Source organism: Talpa europaea (assembly GCF_964194135.1).
Source record: "Talpa europaea genome assembly, chromosome: 8".
Lineage (NCBI taxonomy): Eukaryota > Metazoa > Chordata > Mammalia > Eulipotyphla > Talpidae > Talpa > Talpa europaea.
In genome coordinates, this window is record NC_140075.1 from 931,900 (window position 1) to 935,235 (window position 3,336).

A 3,336-nucleotide genomic window follows, 5' to 3' on the forward strand; every position below is an offset into this window, starting at 1 on the left:
ACTTGGAGAATGACTGGGGATGAGATTCGGGAGGACAGGGAGTGTGGGTGGTGAGCCGCTGCTGTGATTGTCATGAGGCACTCAGTTACGCTCAGCCTGGGGAGACTGGACAGGGCTGATTTCTTCCACATTTTCATGCAGATGATGTCTCCAGTGGTTCTGAATCTCACAGCTGTGACAGAATTCGTCCTCCTGGGGTTCCCCACCCAGGGGACCATGGGCTTCCTGCACCCTCTGCTCTTCTCCCTGTTCTACCTGTGAGCCCTGCTGGGGAACGGGCTCATCGTCCTCATCACCACCATGGACCAGCACCTCCACACCCCCATGTACTTCTTCCTGAGGAGTCTGTCCTTCTCGGACCTCTGCCTCATCACAACCACGGTCCCCAAGTCAATTGCCAACTCTCTGAGTCACAGCAGCTCCATCTCCTTCCCGGGCTGTGTTGGCCAGGTCTTCATGATGCTTATGTCAGCAGTTACAGAGCTTCACCTGCTCACAGTGATGAGCCTTGACCGCTATGCTGCCATCTGCCACCCCTTGCACTATGACGTCATCATGAGCAGGGACAGGTGTGTGCAGCTGACGGCTGTGTCCTGGATGGGTGGGGGTCTCTATGCTGTGATGCACACAGCTGGAACCTTCTCCTTGTCCTTCTGTGGGTCCAACGTGGTCCACCAGTTCTTCTGCGACAACCCCCAATTATTGGCTATTTCCTGCTCAGGAAATCTGATGAGAAAACTTGTCCCTATTTTCATTAGTGCAGTGATGGGTATCTGCTATTTCATATCCATCATCATTTCCTATGTCTACATCTTCTCTGCTGTCAGGAAGATCCCATACACAGAAGGGAAGGCCAAGGCCTACCCCACCTGCCTTCCCCACCTGCTGGTTGTGGTGCTGTTTGTCTTCACTGCAGGCTTTGCTTATCTGAAGCCGACCTCCGAGACCCCGTCTATGTATGACCTGGTCATTTCTATGTTCTACATGGTGGTGCCCCCACCTTTAATCCCATCATATACAGTCTGAGGAACCAAGCCATGAAGTCGGCTGTGGGGAGACTGATGAAGGGGAGACTCACTAAGGAGTAATGCCTCTGCCTATTTCTCTTTCAGTATTAGATTCCACTTCTAATTACTCAGTAATCTTTCAGAATATTTACCTCAAACCTTTCTAGACTTTAGTTTTTAGACCATTTTAAAAGTTATGAATTTGGCAGGAGGGTAAAGAGAGTTTCCCTCTAGCCTGTAAACCTGCCAATGGCTGCCCTCTCCTACCGCACTGTAACATGAAGGTGCTCCTTCCCTCACCCACACAGGTGCAGAAACCTGCTGTCCTTGTCCATGTCCCTCACCTGTATCAGGGCTTCTTGCCTGGGATTTTACCTTCTGTGCTGGAGACAATCATGCAGTGACATGTTCATTATGGTGACATCACTCAGCACCTTTCACTCACCGACCCCTCCGGCACTGCTGTTTGTGTCCTGCCTCATCTGCTGGCCAACACTGACCCTCCATGTGTTTTCAGGCTTTTCCCGAATGCTGTAGCATTGACATCACACAACACACACAGTGGCATCCCTCCATTTATTTAGTAGTAATTAGTATTTTAATTTTTCCTGTGTCTAGTCATGGCTGTGTCAGTTTGGAGGAGCTGCTAATGCACCTTGTGAGAGCTGGTGCTTCCTGTGCCCCCATGGGTGCTGAGTGTGAGTTTGTCGCTCTGGCCCTCATGGGCCATTTGTCACCGTGCCTCGGTGACCATTCAAGGCCTGCAGTGACTAGTCATCCTTATTTTAATTTGCATTTTCTTGATGACATATAAATGAAGCAAATTTTCAAGTGTTGACATACATCTGATTTCAGCGATGAAGAGTCTGTTGAGATCACAAAACTCTTTTTGAATAGAGATTTATTTAGGGTCTCCCCTGGTGGTGCAGCGGTTGAGTGCTGGGCGCGAAGCAGCCCGCAGTCTCGGCAGCGCTTGTTCACTCCCCAGCTACCAGCGAGGGTCCCACATGGTGCACAGACCACTCCTGCCATCTGCAGCTCCCCTCAGCACTGTATTTCTTGTTCTGCCTGTTTTGCTCCCCGCTCTGGCTCTGGTGAATTCTCTCACCCTTTGGCTCTTCTGACTGTAGCCACTGCTTGTGTAAATAAATAAATCTTAAAAAATAATAAAAATATAAAAAAATATTTATTTATTGATACATATAGGAACTGGGGTACAGCCCAGAGTTGTGGGGGAAGGTGAGAGGATTCACGGGAGACAGAGTGGGGAGCAGAACAGGCAGATTGAAAGAAATACACTGCTGAGGGGAGCAGCGGGTGAGTCAGGAGATGTCTGCTGCGCCATGTGTCTAGCTTCCTGGCCAGGGATCAAACTCGTGCTGCAGAGGCCGCAGACACCTTCATAGGTTGCATCTTAGCCCCTTGTGCCACCTTGGAGGCCCCAACAAAACTCTTTTTAGGGGCTATTTGGCTCACTCACTGTTGTGTGTTATCAGTCCTTTGCATACTTGGTATAAGGGTCTTTTATCTGAGGAGTTTCCGGTGAGTATTTTCTCCCAGTCTGTGACGTCTTCTCTAATTGTCTGGTAGTTTCTCTCTCAGAGACATTTTGAATCTTCTGACTTCCACGTCATCTGGTGGTTCTCACGCCTGATGTCCTGTGCCGGGTCTAGACGCCCGCCCTGTGCCATCGTCCTCTGGAGTTTCTCCTCCTGCACATTCCTGATATGCTACTTTTGTGTTTTCCATTCAGGTCAACAATTCATTTTCAGTTAAATTTTCTGAAGGACATATTGTCTGTGTCTGGACTGTGTACCTCTAAATTCTTCCTCCAACATTTATTGGGCAGTTTTTGCACTTACTGCTATGCTTCTTTGTGAAAACTCAGTACACTGTGTTACAGGGATTCACTTCTGTGCTTATTCTTTTCTGGGGGGATGTATTTGCATGTTATTTGGCCATTAACACATTTTCTTGATGAGTAGCTTTTTAGTCATCTAGAGGTCGCAGAGTTCCAGTGTTCTAGCTTTGCTTTTAATTTTTTTCTCTTATTTGAGATATAGTTGTGGATATTTAAAGTGAACATTATCCGGCCTCTCTGGTGGTACAAGGGGTTAAGAAGCAACCTATGAAGCTGCCCGCAGCTACTGCAGCATAAGTTGGATCTCCAGACAGGGAGGTGACCCATAAGGTACAACAGACCTCTCCTGACTCCCTTACCCCTCCCCTCAGCAGTGTATTTCAGTAGATCTGCCTGTTCTCTTCCCCACTCTGTCTCTGGTGAATCCTCTCATCCTCCACACCTCTGGCCTGTACCCCAGTTCTTATA

At 48.5% G+C, this 3,336-nt stretch overlaps 1 pseudogene across 1 annotated transcript; it reads left to right on the forward strand.

Annotated features, from left to right (window-relative positions):
* Window positions 1–216: 216 nt before the first annotated feature.
* On the forward strand, window positions 217–1,088 carry LOC311176119 (olfactory receptor 14A16-like; annotated as a pseudogene). Its single transcript has one exon. The product of its transcript is annotated as an olfactory receptor 14A16-like (transcript).
* The last annotated feature ends 2,248 nt before the right edge of the window (window positions 1,089–3,336 follow it).